The sequence below is a fragment of the Cryptomeria japonica genome, chromosome 4 (assembly GCF_030272615.1).
Source record: "Cryptomeria japonica chromosome 4, Sugi_1.0, whole genome shotgun sequence".
NCBI lineage: Eukaryota > Viridiplantae > Streptophyta > Pinopsida > Cupressales > Cupressaceae > Cryptomeria > Cryptomeria japonica.
Genome location: NC_081408.1, coordinates 268,878,056 through 268,886,592, shown reverse-complemented (window position 1 = coordinate 268,886,592; position 8,537 = coordinate 268,878,056).

Genomic DNA, 8,537 nt, shown 5'->3' with positions numbered 1-8,537 from the left:
TGGGCAGGAAATGTTGATGACCGGAAAAGCACAATCGGTGGAGTATTTTTTCTTGGAGGAAGACTTGTTTCATGGAGTAGTAAGAAGAAGAGTTGTACTTTATAATCTACTGTTGAAGCTGAGTATGTTGCAACTTAGATGAATTGTACTCAGGCTATCTGGATGAGGCACATTTTGGAAGGTTTTAAAATGAAGATTTCAAAACCTATAAAGATTTTATGTGATAATACAAGTGCCATAAATATTTCCAAGAACCCTGTTTTGCACGCACGAACCAATCATATAGAATTGAAGTATCATTTCTTAAGGGAAAAAGTGCAAAGTAAAGATGTGATCTTGGAGCATTTTTCTACCAAGAAGCAGCTTGCAGATATCTTTACTAAACCTCTGCCTAAGACTACTTTTGAGTATCTTAGAAGTCAGCTAGGGATTGCACCCCTTCATGAGGTCAGTTAAACATGATGTAGATTATATCAGTCCCGGAGCTACTTATAGAATTTTACAAAAGGATTGGTGTAGAAGTGAAGTTATTCCACAAGGGGAGCATCAAGTTGTAGGTTGCACAGTGAAATTTGACATTACATGTTGTACTTTCAATTTGACATTGATGTCAAAGGGGGAGAAGAACTATGTGATTAAAAGGAGAAGAACCAGTGACAAGTTGAAGACATGGAGAGCATGGTGAAAACTTGGTAATGTAAACCAGGATTCCTATTCACAATCACAACAGCAATCAATGGTATTGATATTTGTATTGCCATCAATGCCAAAGGGGGAGATTGTTGTCATTTGCATGAAGATTGCATTAATGATATGTTATGTTGTCATTGATGTCAATTAACCGGCAATGATATTGTTAATATTGTTTTATAACCGGTAGGAAGAGCTAGTGAAGGAAACTATAACTGGTAGGAAGAATTTGTGGAGTGAATCAGTATTGCTATATATTGGAGAGTTGAACCGGTAACTGGTAAACCCTACCTGTTGTTTTTGATAAACCCTAACCGATTAAGTTTGGTGAATTGGTTATATTGGTTTACAATCTGATGATGAGCGGCAATGATTAAGACACGTATGATTATTGTATGAAGACAATTTCAAGTGATTTTGGCGAGTTGATGTAACGATTTTTGTCTAGGGAATGAGCAAGTATATTGCATATAATGCAAAGCGCATGATGAGTTAATAAGTTCGATGAAGCAATGATCAAGGAGAGATTGAGGTTTTCTTGATTGATGTGCAGAGATTGCTATGTAATCTAATGGTCATACTTGAACCAACTTGTTTGTAATCTCTACGAGAATTAGGTTTTTGTTGTGTTACTGACCTAATTGATTTGTTTATAAGGTCGATGACTTTGTTTAGTTTCAGTGTTGGAAAAGATCAGTTGAGTGTGTGGTTGTCGAATTGGATGATGTATCTGCAGTTTGAGTAAAGGCATATAGGAGCATGAAAAGGATCTGATCAAGCAAGTGTAGTTCTATTCAGACAGATTAGCAAACTCCTATTGTTTTCTAACAATTATAGTAGAATTGAGATCCCCTAACCGGGTAAGCTCTAACAAGCTTGGTGCTATTCAAATCCTCTAACAAGGTGATCCATTAGCTTGGATTTTCAAATCCTCTACTGAGGTTACTCCTTACGGGTTATTGCTTCTAACAAGGCATTGTAGTCAATCCCTTAACCGGGTGGTCCCTAACAGGATAGGTTCTTAACAGGACTTTTGTAAAGCTTTAACAGGGCAAACTTCAGAAGAGTTCAGATAGTTATCTTGTGAGTCTCATCTCACCGTGGTTTTTCCCATTTGGGTTTCCACATCAAAAATATTTGTGTCAAGTGGTGAATGTTTTTGTGGTTATGCTCTTATGGTTGATTTACTTAACTACTTTGATAAGTCATGATAACCGGAAGCATTGAGAAATGAAGTCTGTTGAAATATGAAAAAGCATTTGGATGTTTATGAGTTTGAAGTTGTTTATTGTTAATTTATTGTAACAGTCAACCGATTTATCTTATGAGTTTTTATCTTGACAGTGGTATTACATTGATAGTTTACTTTAAGAGATTGATTTTGAGATTGGTGAAGTTATTATCAGTTTTTCTATCTACTAATTCACTCCCCCCTATTAGTAGTTGATCGGATACTTATTCTTTCATCATACCATTAGTCCTTGTGCTTCTATTGTGTTTACTCTTGCTGACCGGTCCAGAATGATCTCTTTGAGGTCCCTCCCAACTGGTGACTGCTTCAATTTCTCAAGAAAAGATGGACCGCCTTGGTTTTCCTCTGACCCCAGCAAAGTGAGGGACTCACTTTTTCAACAACCTCAGATGTATGATGCATAAGAATCCCTAGTTCTTGGCAATCTTGCATCAACCAAAAACATTTCTTTCAGTTTGTTTTCTATTTTGCAGTTTCAACATTTCTTTCTACATTTTCTTTCATTTGCTCACCAGATCTTGTGCAGATGGATTTTTCTTGTAAACATGGTTATCTTGTTGGCATTGTGTTGTCATTGATGTCAACCGGCATGGGATGACCACCGGTAGTAGAGATGTATGTGCAACACTACTATGAAGAAGTACAAGATGAGATATCTTGCATATCCCCTTGTGTTCCAGAACACTGGTAATGCTAAGGAAGATAACCTCAGGAGTCACCAGTGCAACAAGTTAGTGTCTCACTTGTATGATGAGATAGAAAGGTGTTTGAGTGGTTGTTTATGATGAAGAGGCATAATATTACCTGAATCCCATCAACACTAGAAGAGAAGAATGAACCGGTATGTTGTGAGGTTGCAAAACAGCAGGACTCCCACCGGATGAAGATGCAGTCATCAAGGGAAGAAATGACTAACAATGAATGTGCTCACATCAGTTCACATGTGCCTATTTGAAGAGATGTTGCACAACAGGGAAATCACATAAGCATATGGCAGAAAGTGGAGCTTATCTCTTACTATGCATGATTGAGATGCCAGTACAGAGGAAGTGTGAAGTGTTTGTCACCTTGACAAACCGGTAGAGGAAGGAACAACATTGATTAGGAAGAAAGGCTAAGTAGATGCAAACATAGGAATCTAACCTCACTGAAAGAAGATGGAGTCTTGTGAAGGTTGATGACATGGTGTCACCAAGAGTGGTAACCGATATATGAGTCCACTGGTTATATAAGCAAGGTACAGTCGCAGAAGATTTACCACTTGTGGAAATGAGCATACTTTGGATTTACCAAGTCTGGAGACCAGTTTCAGAGTTCCATCGATAGTTCAAGATGAGGATAGATATGATAAGGTAACTGGTAGAATGGTTGAGACTAGAAGGGTCAGCAAACCGATAGATGTAAGGAACCGATAGAGCGGTTGGTTGGTGATCCTACTTGGACCGACTTGAAGTGCCAAGCTGGTAGTTAGTCGATATGGATGCCACAAGGAGTCAACATGGCAAACCTGCATTTGGATAAAGATGGAATGTACATCGACAGGGTTGTTACAGGGTTGGTCGGCTTTAATGAAAGGTCACACAAATCACGAGACTTGTTGTGACGTGATTGCAGGGGTTTGAGGCTCGAGGTTTGGAAGACAACTACGAGTCATCCTAGAGTGATTGAGAAGATCGAGGCGACAAAGAAAATAGCACAACAGATCTTTTGTTATTGACCAAGGGATCAGCTATTAGGGTAAAAAACAAGTCGCCAGAGATGGAAGGCATGATGCAAGAGATGCGAATATGGCGGAGTTTTGCATTTGGATGTCAGAAAGATCAGATCGTGCAAGATCTGATTGGATTTGGTTTACCTCGAGGATGATGAGGAAACCCTAACCACCTATATTTTGAATTTGTTTTGGAGGGAAAATCGGTCTATAAGTATGTGGCAGAAGAGGAAGTTTGTAGCTGTGGAAGTATAGAATATTGTGGGATTCCGAAGTTGAAGGTTTCTTAAAGAAAGAAAAAAATTAGCCAAGTGCTCAATGAGCATCTAAGAAGAGAGTGAGAGAGAGGGAGAATCTGGTTGAAGCATTCAACCGGTTGGAGTGAAGAACCACTAGTGTTCCAACCGGTCAAGCAGAAGAGAATGAGGTTGCAGAGAAGGTAAACAGAGAACTAAAAGAGAGTAGAACTGGTGAAGAGTAGAGAGCTTATGAAGGAGATCCCACAGAGAAGTAGTAGGTGAAGAACAACAAGAAGAGTGAGTTGGTGTAGCAGAGAAGATATCTCACCGACAAAGCAAAATATAGGAAATGGTTGCAAGATTCACTTGTAACAAGATAACCACTTATGTATTTGATGTTTACTTTGTGAACAATGAGTTGTAGCTCGATGCAGGGGTTGTAGCCCCTTGGGTTGGTGCCCTCAAGTCAGGGGTTGGTGCTCCTTTGGGTTGTAGCCCATAAATCAGGTAGGGGTTGGTACTCCTTGGGTTGGTGCCCTAAACTTTGTAACTATGTTTTACTATGAGGTTGGATTGGAGCAATAGACTCCAGCAACATTGCTCGCCGAGGTTTTTCCCATCTTGGGTTTTCCTTGTATATGCTGATGTTATGTGATGTCTCCTTGTGTGTGTGTATATTTGAGTTAATCTCATCACTAACCAGTTAGTCTGCATTGTGTTTGATTCACAAACTGGTATGCTCACAAAGGAGAGCTCAAGGGAAAATTTTTGAGAACCATTGATTCACCCCCTCCCCCTCTCAGTGGTGTATTGTGTCTAACATATCTTCCTTATTCCTGAGCCACAGGACATTTGGATCATTTTCTAGAAAGCTATCGCTCTCAGATTTCGAGACAATTTTCTAGATTAGGACCTCGGAACCGCTTGGACCTATTTGCTATCAACGAATCTTATGTATCCTTTCCATAGCTTGCAGAGCTCCAATTCATTGTTTCCAGCATTCCTTAGCGTGTGGATGACCTTCCCTCTGATCCACACTTCTTCCTTTGGAATTTCGGGAGGATTTTCATTGGTGGAGGCCTACCTAGTGGTTTTACATGTTTCATCATGTTCATCGTTGTTTGATTCTTCTTGGGACGACCAGATCCCTCTAGATCATATAAAGCAATGTAATTTAGCTTGTAGTAGTAGGTAGTTAGAACCAAAAAAGATCTGTCTTGAGCTTAAGAGGTTCGGTATTGACCGAGACTATAATTGAGCATGTTTGTATCAAGCCAGTGAGCCGAATCTGGTAGTCTACATGTTGTCGACAGATTGTAAATAGTTTTTCATGATATAATCAATTAGTTTTACATTTCCTCCATCATCTTGTTTTTCTTTCATTGTGTTTACACTTGTTGCACAATCCGGATAGATCTCATTGAGGTCCCTCATAGCCGTGTCTGCACCATGATGGTATATGCAAAAATTTTACTGGTGAGATGCAAAAGGCATTTTAGATGTTCATGATCGGTAAGTTGAATTTCTTTCTTGGATTACAAGTGAATCAAAATAGCAAAGGAATCTTCATTTCTCAATCTTAATATGTTAAAGAATTATTGAAGAAGTTTGGGTTAGAGAATTATAAACTGGAGTGTACACCTATGACAATCGGATGCAAGTTAACAATAGATGATAAATCTCCTAAGGCTAATGCAAGTAAGTATAGATCAACGATTTGAGGGCTGCTATATGTTATTACAACTAGACCAAATATCATGTATGTTGTTTGTTTAGCAGGTAGATTTCAGAAAGAACCAAAATAATCACATGTTATTGTAGTAAAAAGAATTTTCAAATATTTGAAGGGAACATAAGAGTTTGGATTATGGTATCCCAAATGTTCAGATTTCACTTTGACAACTTATACAAATGTAGATTGGGCAAGAAGTGTTGATGAAAAAAAAAGTACAAGTGGTGAAGCATTTTTCCTTGGCTCCTAGTCCATTGCCTGGTTAAGTAAGAAGCGGGATTGTTTATCTCTATCCACTACTGAAGTTGAATATATTGCAACATCTTTGTGATGCACGTAGGTACTTTGGATGAAACATACTTTGAAGGATGTTGGTGTGTTGTTTGATGAACCCATCTCAATTATGTGTGATAACACCAGTGCATTAAACATTTTTAAGAATTTGGTACAACATTCCAGAATAAAACATATATCTATTTGATATCACTCTTGAGGCAAAAAGTGTTGGATAATGAAGTAAGGATTGAGTATGTACCTACAAAAGAGCAGATTGTAAATATCTTCACAAAGGAATTGTGTAAAGATACTTTTGAGTATCTCCGGTAGAAGCTAGGTGTATTACCCCTTCTTAATTTGAATTAATGTGCATTTGGATGTGCATTGGTCTAGTAAATTGCATGATTATTCTTGTCTGGACTAATGCTTGGAAGCTTCCTCTTAGGGGGAGCAAAGTAAGTTTCTTAGGGGGAAATGTACCTGCCTTTGTCCTTGATGTTAAAGGGGGAGAGTTGTAGTATGTTGCAAAGATTCAATAAGCGAGACTTTTTGTTTGTTGTTGATGGATGTTGCCATCAATGACAAAGGGGGAGATTTTTATAAATGTGATGTTGATGGTGCTGATATGTTTTATCATGGTTATCATTAATGGTTGTTATTGATGTCAACATGTGGTTTTCTGAGTTGGTGATCTAAAATATGTTTACCAACCTATTTGGTGCTTCGAAAGTTGTGCTCTGAATGATGTTCAGTATTGACTAGTAATTAACAGTGGCGATTGTGATCTGCATTTCTCTATTTTCTGGATATGGTGTTAATTGTTTGAATTCATGTTTATCTTGGTTTCATTATTGTTTTTCTAAGTTGAGACGCGTTATTCTGGGTCCGGTCTAATCCACAATTGGAGAATATGTAACAACATTTGTGTAGCATATGAATCGTGTTTTTGTGATAGATGTGTAACGTGTTGATTTGACTGATGAAGTGTGTTGTGGTATGGTCCAATTCTCATTCCTTTCCACCACGGGAATTCTTAATGCAAACCTATTTCAAATTATGTTTGGCCGACTTGGAAGGTTATGTAATCAGGAGAAAAATATAAGTAAATAATGATCAGAATGAATAATGTATGGAAGACATGCGAGATTGAAAAGCTAAATCCAACTGATGATTGATGTCAGAAGTTGTGAGAAGATGTGTAGTGTGTTGTTAGGTACCAAAGGTTGTTCCAACATTGTTGTTTGTGGCAGTTGTATCACAATGGTGGATTTTCGTTTCTTTCTTTCTCTTCTGGCAGTGAGCCTTTCTGGGCAGTGAACCCTCACGCAGTGAGGATTATGGCAGTGAGCCACCTTTGTAAAAATCACCTTAATCGGTGTCACCCTAACAGGTGTTATATATTGAGAGCTAACATTCTTCATGGTTTTTCCCTTCTTGGATTTTCCACGTCATATCTGGTGTTCATTGTGTATGATTTCGTTGAGTATGTGTGTGCTTTCATGTTTGCATCTATTTAGGTTAAATGATTAATAAGTTGGTTATTTCGAATGTGTGAAAGAATTAAAAAGTTTAATTGACAATTGATTCACCCCCCTCTCACTTGTCTGGGCATTCAACAACAAGATTTTCCCTGCTTTCCCGTGGATGTAACTAGTTTTGGTGAACCACATAATTCACTGTGTTAATTGTTGTTGTGTGTGTTTGCTCTCTATTTTTCTTTTGTTGTTTTATGTTATCTAATATGTTTTCTCTACTCATTTAAAATTAACAATTACTATCAAAGCTTGGTTAGATTGAACAAAGATGGTAGTTGAAACAAAGCGCCATGTACATTTGTGGGATGGCTAGACAAAAAGAGGAGGTATTGATTGAGAGGAGGAGGATGTTGAGTTTGTTTACTTCTCAACTCTTGATGTAGCTATAGCACAAATAAATGATTTGAGCAATTATGAACTCGTGAAGAGTAATGTCAAGTAAATCAAAGAATATGATGGTGAAGAAGGGTATGAAGAAGCATAGGGTAATCTTGAGGACACTAAGGTGAGTGAAGATGAATTTGAGGAAGATATGAATGAGGCATATGATGCCTAGAATTGGGTGAATTCCCAGGACAACCAATTTGTGAGGCTAAAGAAGGATAATTTGTTACTCACTGAGTGAATATTTTTTATGGAACATGAAATGGAGGATTTGTATCGTCGTTTGATAAATTTGAAAAGTGAAAACACTAATAAGTGTATTGGCGAGAAACCCCATGATGACAATGCTAATGGGTCTAGCCTTTTGGGTCAAGAAATGACTAGCATTTTTCCCAAGGAGTGGAGGGATTGTGATACTTCTTTCTCCAATCTTAATGCAGCTGTACCATGTATTGGCCAAACTTTAGATGGTCGGGAAATTGATGTCGTCTCTATGGTGAAGGTTGAACATCATGATACCTCGATTCGAATTGATGTGGATGGTCCCTATGTAGAGTTTGGAATTTCTTGGTAGAAAATTTCTGAAAAAGAAACTATGACTGAAGAGAAGTATAAAACAAAGGAGGAAAACAAAAGATTGTGGGCGGAAGAGTGGGTGCCTTCTAAGACCCAAATTGAATCTACTATCGAGTTTGCCTTTTGATATGAGGAGGATGCA